At 49.2% G+C, this 21,660-nt stretch overlaps 1 protein-coding gene across 2 annotated transcripts in view; it reads right to left on the reverse strand.

Moving 5' to 3' along the window:
* Steap3 (STEAP3 metalloreductase) overlaps nucleotides 1–11,165 on the reverse strand; it is a 42,273-nt gene extending 31,108 nt beyond the window's left edge. Inside the window, exon 1 of one of the 2 annotated variants that reach the window (XM_055601774.1) lies at nucleotides 11,100–11,165. The gene's annotated coding sequence lies outside the window, so the exon portion shown is untranslated. Of the gene's footprint in view, nucleotides 1–11,000; nucleotides 11,021–11,099 lie in introns of those variants that run through there. The other variant, XM_055601782.1, reaches the window with a different exon arrangement.
* Nucleotides 11,166–21,660: the final 10,495 nt, after the last annotated feature.

Genomic DNA, 21,660 nt, shown 5'->3' on the forward strand with positions numbered 1-21,660 from the left:
ATGTCTAATTGAGTGGCAGAAACAGTGATGAATCAGAGAAAGAAGATACTCCCAGCTCTCACGAGAAGAGAGAGAAAAGGGAAGGTGCTTAAGGGGCAATGCAGAGAAAGAGAAGAACATTTGTTTGTTTGTTTGTTTGTTTTTTAACTGGAACAGTAATAGAGAGACAGGTTGCAGAGAAAGAACTCAGGTGAAGACAGAATGAGCCAGAGAATAAGAAGTATCCAGGAGAGTAGAGAAGATTGCTGGAGTTAGTTTGAAGCCAAGCAGAGTAATTCAGAGGCCAAGAGAAAAGCCAGACTGAATAAGTTAGCTGGAAGAAGAGTTTGAGCCAGAGCTGCTGAATTGAACCAGGTAGCAAGAGCTAGGTAAGAACAAGAAAGAGCGAGCTTATAGGTATTAATTCTCAGAGGCTGAAAACATTCTACACCTATGTTAGATGGTGTGGAGGGTAGAAGTTTCCAAGACTAGATCTAGGTTAGCAGATAGAGGCAGTAAGCCTCAGGGACAACTGAACCAGGCAAATAAAAGCTACCTTTACAAGTATGCATGTTTGAAAGTGACATCTAATTGAGAGGTAAAATGACAAATGGAAGATTTGATGGAATAGGATACACCTTGAGCAGAGAGAGGAGACGAGGCAGTTTTACTGGCAGAGTCTTAAAGAGACAGGTTGTAGAAAGAGCAAGCTAGACACAGGTGAAGACAGTTGAGCCAGAGAATGAAAAGGAGCCAGAACATTAGAACAGATTTCTAGACTTAGTTTGGGGCCAAGCAGAAGAAAAAGTCAGAAGCTGAGAGAAGCCAGATTGAATCAGTCAGCTTAGAGACGAGTTTGAGACAAACAGCTGAGTTGAACCAACCAGCCAGAGTTCAGAAAAAAACAAGAGTGAGCTTATTCAGCATAAGTCTCAGAGGCTGAAAACATTCTAGGCCTAGACTGTATGAAGGCTAGAAACTTCCAGGACTAGGCTTAGGTTAGTTAACAGTCAGTAAGCCTCAGAGACAATTGCATCCAATTCTTTAATCAGTGTCCTCAGTTTAACTGATTATACCTGTCAGGGCCGAGATTCAATTTTTAGTGTAAGTTAGCCAACCTTATGAGGGCTTGGGTTTGGTTTTCAGCAACTTGAAATTTATGGCTGCTGGAGAGATTTCTTCCAGGACACACCTAGAAAACCTTAGCCTGTTTATGTGCATCTGGAGCTGGTTAATTTTATCACTAGGTTCATTCTTTTTTGTCACTTTACACAGAGAGTCTGGAAGTCACCAGCCAACATCATTATTTTTCTTATTTTTCCACAAATACACAGTCACTAAACTACTTGCTCCTCACAAGAGATGAATCGGTTAAATTTTGGATTGACTTACAGGACAACATGGTCCAGGTGATCAAACAGTGGCTGCCTTGTGCTAGGGAGGCCAGGAATCTGGGAGTTGCTGAGTCCACCCTAGCTGTGCATCTCAGCAGTCCCAAACCGTCCCTAAAGGTCTAGAATACTGGAGAGCCTCTGGGCTTTACTCTATGATGGAAACCCAAGGAAGGTGGTTCTAGCTTCAGTGGGGGATTCTGAAGCAGCAAGATAAACAAACTTTGCCAGCAAAACTGAGGGCAGGAGACAAATAACAAGGGTCTCCTTCTCCAGTGTTCTTTTATCTGGGCTCCCACCAGAAAGTGCCACCCACGTTCAGGGTGGTCTTCCTCTCTTGGCCCAGCATGGTGACACACACCTTTAATCCCAGCACTTAGGAGACTGAGGCAGGCGAATCACGGTGAGTTAAGGCAGTCTGGTCTATACAGTGTGTTCTCTGCTAACCAGGGCTACATACTGTCTCAAAAAACAAAGCCCACCAAAACCAAAATAAAGCCCCTCACCGCTTTATGTGAGCCCTCTCTCTCTCTCTCTCTCTCTCTCTCTCTCACACACACACACACACACACACACACATATAAACGAATTTGCATGCATTATTTTCCTGAGACAGGGATTCTCTGTGTAGCCTTGGCTGTCCTGGACTTTGTAGACCAGGTTGGCCTCGAACTCAAGAGATTCACCTGCCTCTGCCTCCCTGAGCACTGGGATTACAGGCGTTTGCCACCATGCCAGATTTACGCATGCATTTGTTAAAAGAAGGAGAAGAGAAGTCTCAAAGTTTCTTTTTAAAACAAAATCGATGATTTTGTCCTCTGATCCCCTAGGCTCTCTGCAACAGGGATGGAACAAGTGTACCTTCCCTTATAGTGTCAGGAAGCTCCATAATCTCCCATCATCCCTTCCCACATATTGATGGCAATGTTAAACCTAACACACTTTGGTTTGAATTTTTCACACTCCTCAGGCAGGTGGAGGGAGTAATAATGTCTATAAAGTCTTTCTGGGCTGGGGAGATGGCTAAGGGGTAAAGAGTGAGCCACGAAAGCATGAAAACCTATACAAATGACAGACAAGAGTGGCAGGCTGCCCATAATCCCAGAGACAGGCACAGGGGATCCTGGGTAAGACCAGCAGGATTGGGAAGCAATTGGCTCAAGTGATAGACCCTGCCTTGATATATATGGTGAAGGGTGATTGAGAAAGACCTCTGACCTTCACATGAATGTGTTCATGGGTGATCTCATATGTGTGAAGATACAGGCACATACAAACAGCACACACAACGCTTGCTCACTTTATGGACCTGACGACACGGGTGTTCCTTGATTTCTGGTGGCGTGGCAGCCCAGAATTCCACTGTAAACTGATGATTCCGTAACTTTAAACTGCCTGGGAAAGGCTCCAAATCCAAAATTTGAAGGTTTCTACTGAATGCTGTTGTTTTTGTACCTCCTCAAAGTTGAAAGATCCTATATCAAGCCATCATTAAGCTGGAGATTGCCTACACAGCCTGAGTGAAAATTACACCCTTGCTATGCAAAACGAAGAGATTCCCAGGGACAACCCCTTCTCTCGGTTTCTGCACATTACTTCCCTGAGTAGTAATCCACGGTTTCCTTGGGGCATAAGGCTAGTGAGGGAGGCAGCCAGAACACCCCAGTGCTCTGAAGGGCCTGAGACAGGCCAAATCCCCAGGGTCAGATGAGAAGAGACAGCAGAGGAGGCCAGATTACACTGTGCAGCAGTCATGACCTTGGGTGTATGCTGGGATATGACCCACAGAAGAGGGTCATCACTTCTGCCTTTCCCAGCACAAACTAAGGCTCAGACCGGTAGACTTCCTCCCGGACCCAAAGCCTTGATCTAGTAGTCTCTTCATCCAGCTGACCTTCCGTAGTGAGGGCGGTAGCTCTGTATGTGGGTGTTACAGATGTCATCCGGCCAGCACCAGGTCCTAGATTTGTGTGTTTCTTTCCTGTGTCCTTTATCTTCTCTCTGAGCTGCTGGGAACAATTTTCCAGTGACTCTTTTTACTGTCCCTGTAAAGTGGAGCTGTCCTCTATCCTTGCTCAGCCCTGGGCTCAGTCCCCACAACCATACAAATGGCATGGTGCTGTATGCTTGCCATTCCCATACTTTGGAGATATAGGCAGGGGGATGAAAATCACTCTTGGTTACATGACAAGGCTGAGACCAGCCTGGCCTAATAGAGGCTCGGCTCCAAACGAAACAGCTAGTGACAGACAAACCCATTTTAAGGGGCACACTTCTGTTTTCTCTGTGGGCATTTCTCCTGTCTGATGGTCTCTTACAAACATTTTGCTATTGCATTTCTTGTAATACTACCTGGAATTGTTTTTTAGACATCATAAAAATTTGTTTTTTTTTTTTTTTAAAGGAAGGCAGTTGTGTTCCTGCTGAAGAGAAAACAAAGCTCATGCACGTAAGTCAAGCCACACACACATACACACACACACACACATATACACACATACACAAATACTCACACACATCATACACACACACACACACACACACACACACACTCCTGCATGCAAGTTTGATCTGATGGAAAACAGAATTTTCTCCCCACATCACTTTGCAAAATAAAAGTGAATGAATAATTGATAGGGCTTTTTACAAACATCTAGCTTTTCAAATCCTTCTAGAAAAATCCAGTTCGATTACTCATAGCCAGCAGTTCTGTGTAAAATTTATAATTCCCAACAGGCCCACATTCCTCAGAAACACATCATGAACACTCACTTTTTTTTTTTTTTTTTTAAAGCAACACACATTAAACCCCACAAAGCCTCTGCTGGAAACCGGAGCCCTTCGCTCTGAACAGGCTCCTGTATTCACTGCCTGAAGGCCCTCGCTGAGAAACTGGGGGGTCCTGAGATGTACAGAGCAGACAATCTCCCACGTTATTTTTTTAACACTTCATTCTGCTGTGCTCTGTGCTGTCACCTAAGGCAACCCTCAGGACCACTGCTCTCTCTGGACTCTGGTAAATCTTCAGACCAGAGCAGCACTCTCAGGTGGACCAGAGGATGGTGTACTAGTTAGTGAAAGATACTAGTTAGTGAACGAGGTACTAGTTAGGGAAAGAGTGGCTACCTTGGAGCCCTGATCAGACTTACCGGCAACAGGTGACTGTGACATCTAGCCTTCAGCTGAGCTCTGAAGTTTCAGAGCCCCTAGACAACCCCACGGCAAGCCACCTCTTCCGACTAAAGGGTCCACATTCAGCAGCCTGATTGTGGTTTCTCAGAAGTGGGGCGGCCACGGGCCATCTAGGGCGTGGGTAACTGGGACGCCTCCCCTCTAAGCTTGCCCGCCTTCAGCTGGCCAGAGGGACTGGCCCGGGAGAGGTGACGGATGCTTGGTTAGAGAGTGCCCTGAGAGAGCAATTCTGCAGGAGACTTCCTGTTTGGGGAGGAAACCTCACTGTAGTAATTAGTGGCTCAGACTCCGGTGCCTTTGGTACAGGAATTGAGGCAGGATGGCAAGCCGAATTCAGGATGCATAAAATGAATAAATGTCATCCAACATAAAGGAGAGGGCGGGCAGAGACACAGACCCTTCAAGGTTCGAAGCAAATGTAATGGTTACAGAAAGTAGCAACTGATCAATTTCTCAGAGGGTAATTCATTGCAATCACCATGGCTGTCACTGGCCTCGTGTTAATTCTCTCAGCATTTTGTGCCAATAGAGGAGGCTTTTCTGTCGCTGCCTGCCAGGCAGTGTCCACAGCAGAAGGATGATGTAGACAGCTGCATAGATTGGAGACCATGTCATGGCAAATGGTAGACAAAGGCACACACCCGCCTGTTGCTGGCGTCTTATGTCTGAGTTCCAGGGCTGTGAGCAGCCCAGCATTCACAAAACTTGGGCGTTGTCGAAGGGAACCATGCTCTCTGGGCTTGTGCACGGGCATTGCTGACTGCCCCAACCTGTCAGAGCTAGCAGTCTTGTGGGTTAGTGAAGTCTGTCGACAAACACACGTCCCCATCTGTGGTTTTATAAGGACCAACCAGAGCAGGGCCAGACTTGGAAATCTCATGGAATCCAGCACAGGCCAATACAGAGACTGGTTCTACATTCTCTTCCTTCCATGCCCTGACCCATGACCCCCACATTTGGCCTGTTACTTCCATCTGAGTTTTAACATGCTCCTGACCCACCAAAATGCCCCTTCCTTGGAGATCCAATCCCTTGCCATTGGATACTTAGGGCACCTAGCAGCTCCTGTAGTCCTAGACAATATTTACCCCCTCTGAATTAACAAGCAAAGCTGGGTTAGCAGTTGGAAGCTGTTCTGAGACAGCTTTCCTGAATATGAACTCGGGTCCAACCACATGCTAACAGCATGACTACCTTGGGCAGGCTTCCTTCCTACTCTTGAGGGTCTCATGTGGACCAGGTTGGCATTAGACTTGCATATTGCAAAGGGTGACCTTGAACCCGTGATCATCATCCGGCTCTGCCTCCCAAGTGCTAGGATTACAGGGGTATTCTACCACGTGCAGTTTATGTGGGTCTTTGGTTGGAGCCAAGGACTTCATACATGCTAAGCTACATTCCCAGTGTTCTATGTTTTTTTTTTTTTTTTTTTTTTTTTTTTAGACAGGGTTTCTCTGTGTTGCCTCAGCTGTCCTGGACTTGCTTTGCAGGCCACGCTGGCTTCAAACTCACCCTCTATGTTTTGACCATTAAGTAGGTCAGTGACCATGGAAGCCCTTAAAAGACACAAGTTCCTCAGGTGCTATTGTCTGTACGTGTCTGCCTATTGTCTGGGTCTGCTCTCTTGCTGGAGGCACCACATGATCCCTGGACAGCATCAGCTGAGGACAGACATTGCCTGTCCCCCACAGCCCTCGCTCTGAGCTATGCTCTCTTGATGTTGGAAGAACTCAGAGTCAGTGGGGCTCAAGGGCAGCTCTCCATTGCCAGTGAGCCCAGAATCACCCAGAGAGATGGGTAGCAGGGTTTGGGACAGAATTCCTGACTCAGTACAGGGCCTTTAGCATACTGTGTCCCAGTTAAGGTTTCTGGGTGGTCCTCAAGTCCCCTTACAGTAGCTGCTCTAAGAGGAAAGAACGCTTCCCCAGGAAAAAACACCTGCTGGGTGGGGCGGAAAGGAGCTAACACTCTCCCAGTTCCTTAGGATTCCACCTGCTTCCCTGAAGTTTTTCTCGTGGAGACCCTGAAAACAGAGGTGCATTATGGTCTCCACCTCCAGCCATAGAGCCTGGATCCCCAGGAGCAAGCCTTTTCAGAATGCCACCCCAGCCCAATCAAGATCCTTAACTAGGCTCATACTGCTTTCCTTCCCTTCCAGCTCTGGCCAGTCTGAGGCCATCTCTCTAAGCACCAGCCATAGGGGCTGAAGTCATCTTTTACAGTGGCTCAGTCTTTTGGGGGCACAACCACTCCTTCCAGTATGCTTGCACAGGCATGCCTGGTCACCCAAATAACCTAGCCCAGGCTCCCTGTCACATCCCACACTGTCCAGGTCAACTCCGCCAGGAGGACCTGGATCACAGCCACCTAGAACATGTTTGCTCGGCTTCACTGCTGTGGTCCTGCCACCTCTGTAAGCCTATCAGGAAGAATGACAGACCTACTACCCCACAGCCAGAGGGCCACCCCACAGATATCAGGTGCCTACAGTACGGGAAGGGGGGCCACTGTCCAGAGCCTGCTCTCCAGCCCCAGAAGGGCCTTGCTGTCTTCACACGACCGGGGACTGCCCGCTCCACCCTTCACTGACCCTCATAGTCCTCTGTCGGTGCCATGGGCTAGTGTGATACTCTTGGGGCTGTCTTCTCGTTTGTCCAGATTAATCTCCTAAACTGAAAGCTGAGGAGGCTCAGAAACAAGCAACTGGAGCTGGGGAGCAGCTCAGCCCAAGGGGACTTGCCCAGCAGGCTCTAGCCCTGTGTTTAGTTCCCAGCACGGAAATAATGTCTACACACTGGGCTGCTGGCATGGAGCAGACACCTGACAAACGGGCTCCTGACTACAGTGACATTCACCATTGCTCCTGTAGGTAACTGAAGTGACAGACAAGGATGTATTGTTTGGGACAGTTAATGCTCCTGGTACAGGGCTCTTACACTGCAGAGTCAACTGGACAGAAGTCTACCCAAAACAGTGCCCCCGGAGAGCCAGGTACATGGAAGAGAGGCCTTTTCCTTACCTGTATTCAGAAATACAGAGTAGTCTCAACTCTGCTGGTCTGAGTGCCCGGCACCAAGTTAGCGCTTTGTAGATGTTAGCCGAATGAATAATCAGTGAAACAGGATTTGGACAAGCATAGAGTGAGTGGTAAGGAGTCTCAGGTTTGGGGTTGTAAGAAGAGGTTGGAGGCCTAACCAGTGCTTCGAAAAGGTGCATGGCTGGGAGGAAAACACCATTGCTTGGTCCAGGCTCGGGTGTGTGGGAAGCTAACCACTCAGGAATGAGGACTGTCATTTCAGGCAGGATGTCATCAGCACGTGGCAGGCCAAGGATGGGAAGAGTGATGAGCTGAAGTACACTGTGAGATGTTGAGTGGGACAGAGAGTAGGCCCAGTTTCGGTAGGCCAACCAGAAGAGGTGACTTCCTGACTGGATAGGTACATAACACTTGAGGAGCCTGTCCCCCCGTAACCTTCCCAACCCCACAGATTAGAATGGGATTTCATGGGTGGGGCAGGAGTAGGGAATAGGCACTGGGCTTCTAAGACAGCTCAGAGGGTAAAACGATTTCTGCACAAGCCCAATGACCTGATGGCCATGTAAAGACAGAAGGGAGACCCTCAAGGTCCCTCAAGTTGTCCTCTGACTTCCACATGTCTACGGTGGCATGCACATGCCTTCACAGACTAGGAAATGGAGGCATACACCCATTCCTTCATAAAGGAGGAAAGGAGCCAGTGTAGGTTCTAAACAGACAAGCTTCCTCCTTTTAAATCCAGCAGCCCATTCCTGGTCCAGGTACTAGAGAGGAATTTCATGGAGTATTTAAGGTTCCTCAGCTCCTGCCTGCCCAACCCAGCAAGTCCTCAGCACTCTGGAAGGGTAGGGAAGGCAGCAAGAGGCAGATCCAGTTTCAGTTGGAAGGCAGAGGACCCAAGTCCCAGAAGGCCTTCCACCTCTGCCCCAGCCTATTAAGGTTTCAGTTTGCAGACAGCAGGAAGCACAGACTGGGTTGGAGGCAGGTGCCCAGACTCTCAGCAAGGGTTCTTGCTGGGGCCAGCCCTGTCACAGAGATGGGGAACTCAGAGTCCACTGTGGGCCTCAGTGGTCTTCTCTAGGAACCAGAAAGCATGAGCCTGGAAGGTCCAATCAGATTGATGCTCAAATCTGACACAGGGAAATAACTACTTGCCTTGTAAATGTGAGGACCTAAGCTTAATCCTCAGAACGGATATAAAGAAGCCGAGCCTGGTGGTGCACATGAGCTGGGGACAGCAGACGAATCAGGCAGATCCCTGGGGCTCATGAGCCAGCCAGCCAAGCTGAACCATCAAGTCCCATAGCAGTGAGAGAGCCAGTCTTGAGACGCAAGAGGAATAGCTTCTGAGAAATGACAGCCGAGGTTTACCTCTGGTCTTCATGCTCAGGTGAGCACACACATGCACACCTGCACACACATATACACACACACCACAGCAGAAACAGAAATCATTACTATTCAAACCCTCAGGAGCAGAGTGAAGGACCTGATACTTTAACAAGTTCTATACAGTTAATGCCTGTGGGCAGCACGCCCTCTGCTTTATGGGGATATGGCACCGAAAGGCCTGGGCAAGGCTCACTAACTGAAGAACCAAGTTCAGAGAGCCAGAGGACTCCAGGGTTGGCTGAGACTCAGACTCAGTGCTTACAAACCAGGCTGTCTGTCCCACAGTCACCTGCCTCATCCCACCCACTGGGAAGGTGTGTGACTTTGGACTTCGATCAAGAACTTGCACTTTTTAACACCCTGAAGCCCTGCCCAGTACTGTCTCCGATAAGGCCAAGGAAGGAAGAACCATGAGACAAGGCCAGGCCAGGAATCCACCTGTCTAACGTCTTCAGGCTAGAGAGATACAAGCTTAACCTGATCAGGCCTAGGGGACCTCAGCAAGCTTGGGGCAGTCTGCTCAAACTCTAGGTGACCAGCAGGGCCGGCCTGAGCTCCCAGCTGGCTCTAGGGCAGTAGCCTCCCATGCCAATCCCATTCCAAGGCCTCCCTCGGAAAGCCTTCCCATCTCCACCACTTCCCCCAGTGACGTTGCCTGTCCCATTCCATCTCTCCATCCATCTGACACTGGTGAAGCATTTGCTTCCTGCCAACCACTTTGCAGGCCACTGATGATGGAGATGAGTAAGATAAACAGACAGACAGACAGATGACAGACAGCTGGGTCCTCCACGTGCTTCTCACTGATTCAGCTGGCTGCCCAGGGGGACTGGAGCATCTGTGTTTTTAACAGCTCTTGCAGGGTCTGGGGAGATGGTTCAGGCAGTGAAGTGTTTTCTATGCAAGCACAGAAACTGAGTTTGGATGCCTAGAACTCAGGTGAAAAGCCAGTGCACTCTTAATGGCAGCTCTGGGGAGGCGGAGAGAGGATTCCCGGGGTTTGCCGGCCAGACAGATGAGCCAGTTGGTTGGTGAGCTCCGGGTCCAGTGAGTGGTCCCATCTTTTAAAATGTGTAAACCAATAAAGGAAGACACCCAGCATCCACTCCTGGCCTCCGCATGGACACAGTCTACACACAACCAGCCCCTGCAGTGACCCGAGAGGGGCAGGCCCTTCCATCTTGTGGGTATTGTACCCGCCCAGCACTGCATTCATCGGGCTGCCCAGACATTCTGGGATCTGGCCTGCCTCACCTTCCAGAAGGCCCCTTTGCCGGGAAAGTCTGCAACTTCCATGACTCACAACCTGTGTGTCCTTGTAAAACACCAGGGATCTGGAAGTCTCGGCATTCCCCTGAATAAAAGGGGTGAAGGATGGGGTCCCCTGGCTGCCAGGATTAGCTGGACTTGTGTCCAAAGCCCCTGCAAGCAGCCAGACACACATATATGTGCCTGAGAAATGTTGGCTGCTAATTAGATAGCGGCACCCTGCCGGGCAGACAGCTCCCTAGGGCGCTTCAGGAACCCCTACTTCTGGAAGCTGTTTTAGAGGTGGCTCTGCACACCTGTTAGACTTCTTGGTGCCCTGTGCCTCCCTCCGTTCACCCCATAGCCCCACCAGCACAAGCTGTCTCTTGACCCAAGCAGCCTAAGACACAACCTCCATTTATCTAGCTAGAGTGACCAAAGTTACCGCTAAGCTCCTGCCAGCAGCCTGCTCCCAGACTTCAGTAGGCAGGAGGAAGTACTTTCCAGGCTACAGCTCCGCGGGCAGAGGCGGGCACTGGGCAGACCTGCCCACTGGGTACTAGGTACTTCCTCCCCTGAAACCCGCTGAGCAAAAACGAAAAGCACGTGGGACCCGTGGTAGTTCAGGGCTGCCCGGAAGGAAGGTGGCTGACAAATGCAATACGGGCTCTGGACGCCTATTTTCCCCCTGTGGCCACCCCGCTGGGATCTTCTGCCACCGGGCTCACTTGGCTTGGTCCTAGGGGACGAGGTTTCCTGACCTGTAGCAATCACTCAGGGTGCGTCGGAGCCGGCGCGCGACTGGGGTCCCCGGGACAGTGCACAGCCTAAGGCACGCGAGCGTGGAGAGGGTCACTTACCTTGGCGGCCAGCCGCTTGGAGAGCCTCAGCAGCTGCAGGTCGCGGGCGGGAGGCGGTGGCTTGGCCCCAGGCTCCTCCTCTTCTAGCGCCCCGCCCGCCCATGGGGCCGGACCTGGCCGGGTAGTGGCCACCTCCAGTTCTCTGCCTTTTATCCAGCCGTGCCAGCCCTCCTAGCCTCAACCGCGGTCCCCACCCTGCACTACATGTGGAGGAAGCCACCGGCCACCATCCCCCTCTGTTCCCCTAGGGAGTCTCAAAGCTGTCTTGTCATTTCCTGGTCTGCCCACAGGCAGTGGGCAGAACCGACCACCCCGACAAGGAGGAGCAGGGAGTGGGAAGACATGATGACCTCTGCACGCCTTCCACACTTCAAATTTGAAGAATACTCCAAAGTCAAGGTCAAAGTAGTAAGTTAGGCAGCAGACTAGGGTTGCAGAGGTGGGCGGAGCCCAAGGTGACCAGTGGGAGTAGGTTTCTTCCCTCTTCTGCAGTGAAAGTGGAAAGCAGGCCTCTCCTGTCTCTAGCAAGTGTGCACAGGCTTGTGACCAGAATTGAATATGGGGGTGACGGATCACGTCTGCACCCTCTCTCCCCCCTTAGAGATGACTTTTGACCTGCCCTCAGAAGTCTGCAGGTTTCAAGACCTATTGGTTTTGTGGTGGTCCACCATGGCTCCCTGGGAATTACTGGCTAAGCTAGACCTCTTGGTGAGAGTTCCAAGATGCCACTCTGCCCTGAAAAAGGTGTCCCCTGCCCTGGGACACTGCCTAATGCTGTCCCCCACCCCAGGGCCCCCGTCTTTGTTGCATAGCCACACACTAGGCACAGCCTAAAGATGGCATTTCAGACTTTATGCTGTGGTCTTACCTACCTGCTGTTGATGACCCTGCTGGCATTGCCTTCAACCCAGCTTATGGGAAGTGGGAGTGTAGCTTTCCTGACTCACCAGCCATGAGACTCTTTCTAGACTATTCCCAGAGGCCAGAAGGAAAAATACCCCATCAACTTCTGATAAGGAGCTTTGCAGTTTGTGTGGGGGAGTGAGGGACCTGTTGAGGTGTTTGTATGTGTGCATGTGTTGTGGGGGACACATGCAGTGAGCATGCATGTGTGTGAGGGCCACAGGTCAATGTCAGGTCTTTTCCTTAACTGCTTCTCTGCTTCATTTTTTGAGACAGTGTCCCTTGCAGAACTGGAGCTCACTTGTTTGGCTAGGTGAGGCTGGCTGGCGAGCCCTGGGCACTGGGATTACAAGCATGCTGTGCTGGCTTGTTACATAGGTGCTGGCAGCTGGAACTTAGATCTTCAAGCTTGTGTGGCAATGCTTTACCAATTATGCCATCTCCCGTAGTTTTGTTTTGTTTTGGAAATGGTGCCTGCCTAAATAGCCCAGACTTGAACTCGCAGCAATCATCAGGACATAGCTCCTCCCTTCAGGAATCCATACCTCAGTTGAAGTTACTTTCAGGAATTCTGAGAATCCTAATCTCCAGGAAGGCCCAGGGGATCAGGGAGATAGGATTTGGACAGACCATAAATAAGGAGGTTGGGCCTCAGAAATGGCCTTAAGTCACCCGTTAAAAGTATCCTGGGAGAACCATCAAGATGGTTCAGGAGAGCCAGGTGGTGGTGGTACAAGCTTTTAATCCCAGGAGGCAGAGACAGGCAGATCTCTGAGTTCGAGGCCAGCCTGGTCTACAGAATGAGTTCCAGGACAGCCAGGGAAACACAGAGAAACCCTGTCTCAAAAAACAAAACAAAACAAAACAAAAAACCAACAACAGCAAAAAAAAAAAAAAAAAAAGATGGCTCAGAGAGTAAATGCACTTCCCATTAAACCTGAGTTCAGTCCCTGAGGCCCACAATGTGAACCGAGAGAACCAACTTCTAAAAGTTGTCCTCTGACCTCCATATGTGTACTGTGCAAGCTTGTGCACACATACAGGAAACGGATTTTTTTTTTCCCTTAAAGGTACAGTGGGATGAGGAAGCTCTCAGTGGTTTCCCTGTGCTCCCAGCAGCCCAGGGTTCTCATGTTCCCCGTAGCTCAGAGTTCTTAAAGGTTCTCTTGGCTAGGGGCTTCCTTCATTGTTGCACAATGCCTCTCCCTGCCCCAGCTCTCTATTCTCTCTGCTCCTGGGCCTAGACCTTCTGTAGCCTCTTCCAAGGATCACTGTCTGAACATGGCCCAGCAGCACATCTCAGAGTTCCTGTGGCCATACTTAAAGGTGCTCTATCCATTCAGGATATAATGTCCCAAGGTGCCACACAGTTTTCCAAGGACTAGGCAAAGTGCCAGGGCTGGCCCCTGCCTTGGGCAGACAAGAACTAGTGTCGAGAGCACTATGGTGGCCCTGGCATACAGCCTACATACAGTGCTTGATTTTGAAAACCTTTGTAGGGAAGTTGAGGAGATGGCCCAGTTGAGGAGAAAGCGCTTGCTTTATAAGCATGGGGACCACTGGCCAGCTTGCATGGTGAGCTCTCGGCCAGTGAGAGACCTTGCCTCCAAAACCAAGGTAGATGGCATCCTGTGGGACAATACTCAAGATTGACCTCTGGCACATACGTGTACCCATTCATCCACACATACATGCGTGCATGAACACATATGCAAAGATTCTGTCAGTGAGGGCTCTTGGCTACTCAGTTCTCCTGTGTACCCAGGAGCACTAGAACATGGCTGACACAGCATAGACAACACAGACACAGTGTCTGCACTAAATGGTCTATTTACAGAGACCGTGAGGTCTTGGAACTGAAGGTTGAGAGTCCTTATTGTGAGCTAGTATGGTGTACCACTCAGAACTGTAAGGTGCGGCTTGGGAGACACTGGGAACCAGTGGGTATTGCCCTAACCCCTTGCACCTTGACTGCTGCCCTGCCATAGCATAAGGTTACCTCTTTCTATTCCTGTACTGAAGCAAACTTTTTCAGACAAGGTTTCACGTATCTCAAGCTGGCCTCGAACCCACTGTGTAGCCCGTGGTACTCCCTGGTGCAAAATTTGTATGTGCAATTAACAGTGCTTGCTTGTGGAAGACCCATGTGAGACCCATGTGGAAGGCAGGGAGCAGAGGTAAGCTGCCATACTTGCCGACTCGAGTCAGCCCCTGAACTCCACAGGCATGCACATGCGTGTACACACACACACACACACACACACACACACACACACAACCAATCAATCAATTAATATTTATTTACTTAAAAAATGTCCTGTGAATCAGACTTAGTCTACTGCTGAATTTAAATGACTCCAGCCTTCAGACACCCAGTACCTGTTAAACAAAGCTTCAGGGAAGGAAACACACGTAGCACACTCTCTTCTTTCTGAGAGGCGCTATCAGACAACTGACCTTGTTTCCTTTTTCACCATGATTACAAGGACTCAGAGTCTTGCTCCTGGCAATGCTATCCTTATTACCCTTAGCTCCATAGGTAAGCTTTCCACTGTGAGCTGGTCAGGCTACCTTTGGATCAGGCTCACTCCACGAGTAAACAATACACTGGCGCTCACTTTCTCCCTGCCTATAGTCCAGAAAGAATGAGGTGGGCTGGGGTGGTCAGCCGGTGAGTAAAGTTCTTGGTATGCATGCGTGAAGACTGGAATCAGATCTCCTATACTCTCCCCACACACAAAGCCAGATTTGGAGATACACCCAGCTCCAGGGAGGCAGAGACAGATAATCTCTGGGGTTCTCTGGCCAGCCAGTGTAGCTAACACAGTGAGCTCCAAGCCAAGTGACTCTCTCTCAAAAAAAAAGTCAGATGGTACTTGAGGGTAACCCTTCTTGTCTATACACACACACCAGGCATGAATCCACACATGTACAAGAAGAAAAAAACCTCAAGTGTGCACTTGCTTGGAGGAAGCATGCCTACATGGACTTTCAGGGTTTCTGCGAAGGGACCCCCAGCAGCTGGGAGCAGCTGTGCTGGAGAGACTTGGTTAGGATACCTACCCACTTACTTCTGCCACACCCCGCTTCCTCCCTGCCACACAGACCCCAGCTTACCAGGTGGAGAGTAGGCTGCACTGTCCTTCCCTGGTGACTTTCCACAGCTCTGTGAGGGGATGGTGGGCCGAGAGCCCTGCTGCCCATGGGCCTTGGCAGCCATTTCTCTGGAGGCCGCTCTTCTGAAGCTGGGGCCCCTACGCCAGGTGCTGGAGCTCTCCACTGCTTGAGCAGTGGTGAACAGTGTAAGGTACCCTCCAGGCAAGCAGGTCACAGTCCCGCCCAGGCCCGAGTGGGATATGGGGGCTGTCGGTCAATGACCTCAGGCCATCTGCAAGCACAGTGAGGTCAAAGGTGGACACAGAGTCTCTACTGTGAAGAGGGTGATTCCCCCTGCCCTGTTGGCCTCTACTTCTGGGGATTTGGTCCTGTAAAACGAGGGGAGAGAAGGAAAATGACATTTGCTGAGCTGATAACACTGCTATACTGAGAACTCTGCAGCATGACTATATCAGAGCTGGAGGTTGTGGAGCATGCTTTTGATCCTAGACAGGCAGATCTCCGTGAGTTCAAGGCCAGCCACCGCTACATAGTGAGACCTTGTCTGTCCAAACTAAAACAAACCAAAAAGAATAGACCAAAGCCAATGAGAAAACTCAGAAGGTGACTGCTGTCAAGTGGAGCCTGGCAACTCTTCCATGGAGCTCTGGGACCAACAGAGAAGGAGGGAACCAGCTCCTTCAAGTTGACCTCTCACCTCCACATATGCATCCTCACACTTATACACAATAAATTAAGGTAATAAAAGTGCTAATGTCATAAAAATGTTAACAAAGGGACAGATCAGGCCCATCTTTCAGAGAACAGAGTGACTCCATGAACTGAGATGTAGCATACCTGAGATTTGAACCAGGTTCCTCTGAGCCCTGGATCACCTTTACCGCTCTTTCCCAGGTGGAGGGCTCCAGGACACAGTGGCCTCCTGGCCTCTGGAGACTCCTTTCGCTCGGGGTCTGAGATAATGAGCGTGAGGCCTCTCAGGGGTGGTGCATGCTGAATGACTGGAAGGAGATAATGCTTTTCCACAGATAATGCCTCAGCACACACCCCACCCTTAGCGAGAGCTCAGCTGCTGTCCCCAACCTCTAAACATGGTGGCAGCTCCATGCTTCAACTCCCCAGTATCACCTGGCTGTCAAGCCAGTGCATAGACAGTCAGGCACCTGGGTGGTTCTGCCTGGTGTCATTGACTTCATAGACACCCATACGACCTGGCCATGCTTCAGAACCATCTTGAGGCTTGGTTCCCACTCACAGGAGAAGCCAAGGCCTGAAAAGATAAAGTCAGTGACCGCCTGCTGTGTGCCCAAAGCTGTATGTTCTAACCAGTCAGGTTGGGGAGGTCAGGGGAAGAGGAGGAACAAGAAGGACCTTAGTCTTTAGAGTCATCCATAGGTTTAGAACATGCCTGGACTTTGCCCCTCAGGGCTGAGGTCCCAGATGTCCTCTGTTCTAATTTTGGCTGCAGTCTTCACTCAGGTCCTCACTTGAGTTCATCTTCTCACCCACTCACAGACTCTTCACTGGCCAACTAGAGATACCCAAGGTCCTAGTGTTTGAGACACTCCACTTCATTGAAAGCTACTGGGCAAGGCCCCACCCAGCCGGGGAACCTTAGAAGTTCTGTAACCCTCCAGGCAGGAATAAAGACTGGATTCTAACTGGATTCTCTTTAGCTATAAGACTATTGAAACAGTGGATTCCAAGAAATTGGAATTTCCCTAGGAATGTTGTGCTGGGAGAAGAAAAAGCCTGAAGTCTGGTGGCCTTTGGGGAAAACTAGTTTCCCAGAAAGAGATGTTCCACAGCTCTGCCATCACGTCAGGACACCTTGGCAGGAGAGACGGAAGCCCCAACAACCACATTAAGCAGACCACACCTTGACCGGGACTGCTTAGCCATGCATACCTCCTGCCCTTTGATTTAAACATAAACCTCACGTCAGAATCTGGAATCTGGACTTGAAGTGTCACTGAACCTCTTTATTTCCAATGTTCAATTGAATAAATCTCTTTTCTCTGCTTTGTTGTATGACAGACTTTTCCTGAGGAGACACGCACATATACACACACACACACACACACGCCCCTCCTCATCCCAGCTCAAGAGCCCACCTGTAAAAGTCAGGGTTCTCTAGAGTAACAGAACTTAAAGAATGAATCTTTCTCTCTCTCTCTTTTTTGCACGTGCGCGCGCGCACACACACACACACACACACACACACACACACACAGGATTTTATTGGAATGACTTAGAGGCTGCAATCCAGCTGGCTATGAAAGGAAAGTCCAAAAATCCAGTTCAAGGCTGGATGTCTCACCTGGTCTTCAGTTTATGCTGGAATCCCAAAGTAGGTTCCACTGCCGGTGAAGGAATGGATGGGTGTGCTAGCAAGGCGAAGGCAAGCAGATAAAGAGCATGTCACTATCCTTCTACAGGCTTCCAGCAGAAGGTGTGGCCCAGATTAAAGGTGTGTCTTCTTGTCTTAAAATCTGGATCAAAGGTGTATATTTTCCTACCTTCAAGGTCCAGTCTAGAACTGAATCAACCCACTTCAAACCAAGCAAAAGAAAATCTCTCACAGGTGTGCCCTCCATTTTTGAATTGTAGTTCATTCCAGATGCAGTCAAGTTGACAATCAATAATAGCTATCACACCACCAAAGTTCAACTTGGTAAACCAATGAGTTTTATTTGTGTGTGTCTTAGACACTGTTCTGTTGCTGTGAAGAGACATCATGACCAAAGCAATTCTTATTAAAGAAGGCATTTAAGCTGGGCATGTGGTTCATGCCTTTAATCACAGCACTCAGGAGGCAGAGGCAGGCAGATCAATATGAGTTCAAGGCCAGCCTGTTCTACAAAGTGAGTCCAGGATAGCCAAGGTTACACAGAGAAACCCTGTCTTGAAAAAAAAATGATTTAAGATTTAATTGTGGGCTTGCTTATAGTTTCAGAGATTTAGTCCCTTGTCATCATGGTAAGGAGCATGATGGCAGGCAGGCGCTACAGTGGTAGCTGAGAGTTTTACATCCTGATCTATAGGCAGAGAGAGACAGAGAGACTGGGCCTCTCATGGCCTTTTGAAACCTCAAAATCCAAACCAGACATGCTTTCTCTAACAAGATCGCACATCCTAATCCTTTCAAAGAGTTCTATTCCCTGGTGACTAAGGATTCAAATACCCTATGGGGGCCATCTTATTCAAACCACCACAGGTTACTTACAGAAATATGGGTGAGGGGTTACTTAGAGGAGCAGAAATGACCTACATACAGCTGCATTATCAATGCTCATATAAAAGCTGGAAACCTGGAGCACTCTGCATAGCCTGTCGGCAGCTCAACGGATTGGAGCGTGTCCTTTCCAGGGCATGTAGTTGGCCTAAGCCTCTCCCAGGCAGCTCTGCTTCTTTCAGTCAGCTGGCTTGCTATCAGTCTTCTTTGAAGCTTGTCTGAGAGTAACTCTCAGCAGTCTTTATTCTTTACTCTCGGGAAGAAGGGCCCTAGTGAATCTGGTCAGTTTCAGGGACTTCCTGAGGCTGTATTGAGTTGTTTACTTTCTGTCTTACGTAACTTCCCTGAAGACTCAGAGGAAACTGTTTCCCAGCAATTTTTCACTATTGCTTGTATGTTTAATGTGGGGCCTACTAAGGCCCCCACATTTCTACAAGAAGGGGCTGGGGAGAAGAGGTACAAGTGAGATAAGGCCTGTCTTGCTTTTGCTGCTTCATGCTGTCAGTGGGATCCAGGAAAGGCTGAAGAGGGCCAGTGTCTGTGATAGAGAGCTGACATTGCTTTATCCACTTGCTACACAGCGGGGGCTGCATTTTGCATTAAGTGTGAGAGTGTGTTCACTCATTTAATCTTTCTAGTCACTAGAACTGAGTGCATTTTGCTCATTTTCAAACAAGGACCTTGAGGCATGAGAAAGCTAAGACAGCTGCCTGGTGTGACACAGTTGGCAGTCAAGTCCATGAGGCAGTCAACAACCCATGCCTGGCCCATCCTTGCATTCTAGCTGTCCATGTTCACTCTAGATGTGCCCCCCCCCCCATCTATGACACACTCTTCCCATAAAGGAAGTTTGGGGATGTAGCTCAGTGCTTGCCTCATGTGCAAAAGCCCTGGTTTCATCCCCAAATAATCATGACATACACTAGGCATGGTGCTACATACTTGACACCCCAGGACTTGGGAAACAGAGGCAGGAGGCTCAGAAGTTCAGAGTCATCCTTGGCAACATAGTAAGTTCAAGGACAACCTAGAGCTACATGACACTCTGTCACAAAACAAATCAGAAGTGAGTCTGGGGTAATTAGCAACAACCAGATGGAGGAGTCCTTGTATCTTGACCCTTCTCAGAAGACATACTAGATCCTGTGGGTTATTGTCCCCTAGAGTGACTGCCTGCAGCAACTGACCAAATAGGCAGTTTACCCAAGATGAGATCTCTCTGGTATCCTCAGGAGGGAGAGGAGGCTGCTGCCCACCTACCAGCTTCTTGCCTAGAAAGCACTCCTCCAGGCTCTTGCTTTTCTGTAGACAGCGGAGACGATTACAGAAGGAGTTGCTCCCTAGAGTACAAAAACGCCATGAGGCCAAGCAAGGTCTCACAGAAGCATGTCAAAGAACCAGACTTGCAGGTTTCAGGTTCTATATTGTGTGTGTGTGTGTGTGTGTGTGTGTGTGTGTGTGTGCGCGCGCGCGCGCATGCTTGTGCACTTCGGTGAGCATGTATGTAAAGGTCAGAAGACACCGTGTCATTCCTCAGGTGCTTGCAGCCTTTTGTCTGCCTCTCGTTAACTGGAATGTGGTAGTTACGCGCCCCTCAAGCTTCCAGGGATTGCCTGTATCCAACTTCCCGTCTAGCCACTTCTGGGATCACAAATGTGCCAAAGTGTGCCTCTCTTTTTCTGTGGGTTATGCAAACCCAAACTCTTACCTTCACACTTTTTAGGCTCACCTACTGACTCATTTCCCAGTCTCTCGATGCCCCTTTATGGAAGGCAGAGCTGCCTGAATGAAATGGCAGACTACAAGACCCACAGGGACTAGAGAGTTTGTGCAGAGTTATGCGAATAACATGCAAATGAAGCTGCCCTTAGGGTGGGTACCCAGGAATAGTGGCAGCTGGTTGGGGATGGGGTGCCCGCTCTCTTTTCCTACTGACTTTGCCTTAAGCCTCTGAGGACTTTACAGGGACAGGCCCACCGGCTTCCTACGGCAAGTCTCTCTTCCCAGTGGGCTTCAGCAGGAGACGAACAGCAACTGTAGAGCATCTACTGTGAGTACTCCACAGAGCAAGGGCTCTGAGAGACAACAGAGGGACGACCTCGAGAACACCCTTAGGCTCAGCATAGTCTGATTCCGGAGTGACCTCATTTAATAGGAAGCACTGTGGTGCTTGGAAGGATAGCTTTGGGCTTTCTTGTCCTATAGCTAGAAGTGGGGTATGGCAATCCCGCCCACACCTGCCTGCCCAATGGCTTGTTACACTGTAACATCACTATTTAAGACACAGATATGAACAGGGCAAGGTGGCACAGGCCTTTAATCCCAGCACTCGGGGGGCGCAGAGGCAGGTGGATTGTTGTGAGTTCCAGGCCAGTCTGGTGTACAAAGTGAGTCTAGGAGAGCCAAAGCTACACAGAAAACCTGTCTCAAAAAACGAAACAAAACAAAAACAAAACCAGAAAGACACAGATGCGGTACGGCCATGGGCATGTGTGCATATGTGTGTGTCAGTGTTAGAGTCACGGCCTCGCATGCATGAGGCCCTATACCAGGGAAAGGGTGAGAGACGCATGGGAGGGAGAGAGGAAGAAAAGGAAGGGAGGAATTAAATGTTGGGAATAGCTGATGTGTCAAATATATACATACATACATATATATATATGTATATATATGTATGTATGTATATATATATATATATATATATACATACATACACATGTGGTTATAGGGATTTTTCTTTGATCTTAACATGCATTCATTCATTCACTTAGTTTGGCAGTGTTGGGAATGGAAACCCAAGACCTTGTGCACGCTAGACAAGCATTGCACCACTGAGCCCTAATGTTTATGTTTTCAATGTTTCATACAATATTTGTTAAAGGTAAACATGTATAGAAATAGCCTTTCAGAGGCTGGAGAGATGGATCAGAGCTTCGAGCACTTATCAGAGTTCAGGCCCTAGCACTGCAGTGACTGTAGCTCCAGGAGATCAGATGCCCTCTTCTGGCGTCCACAGGCTCTTCCGTGTACGCACAGACATGTACAACCCTAAACCTTGTAAGTGCTCTCTGCCATCACATTGCCTTCTTCACTGGGATTCCCAGCTGCTGCTACAATTCTGAACAGACTTTTCTTCTTTTAAGCAGTACATCTAGGAAAATCAGGGAAAAAAACCCCAACAAAACATGTAGATAAGCAATTACGTAGCCAACCACATTAGCTGAAACAGTAAAGAAATGAAAGTCAGAAACACTATAAAGTATACAAAGGTTCAAAATGAAATATACAAATAATTCTTTAAACAGT

The sequence above is a fragment of the Psammomys obesus genome, unplaced genomic scaffold, assembly GCF_907164565.1.
Source record: "Psammomys obesus unplaced genomic scaffold, mPsaObe1.curated_primary_1811, whole genome shotgun sequence".
Classification (NCBI taxonomy): domain Eukaryota; kingdom Metazoa; phylum Chordata; class Mammalia; order Rodentia; family Muridae; genus Psammomys; species Psammomys obesus.